The sequence below is a fragment of the Morone saxatilis genome, unplaced genomic scaffold, assembly GCF_004916995.1.
Source record: "Morone saxatilis isolate NCDOM2014 unplaced genomic scaffold, NCSU_SB_2.0 Contig10, whole genome shotgun sequence".
Lineage (NCBI taxonomy): Eukaryota > Metazoa > Chordata > Actinopteri > Moronidae > Morone > Morone saxatilis.
In genome coordinates, this window is record NW_023339652.1 from 1247440 (window position 1) to 1247671 (window position 232).

Here is a 232-nt window from a genome sequence, read left to right on the forward strand (position 1 = left end):
GTCTCACCGAGAGAACATCTTTGATTGAATGCGAGCCGACTGAGCATGCTCAGAAACACAGATACACAAAACATCAGAATGAAACAGAATAATTTAATATATTATAATTAATAAAATAAAGTAAATTCTGTTTTTTTTTCCATTTACAATGACTTTTCTTAACATTTAACCAGGGACGGCTGGTTAACAGGGCTAAGCCCCCCCCATCCTTTACAGTAAAGATGAAAAACTA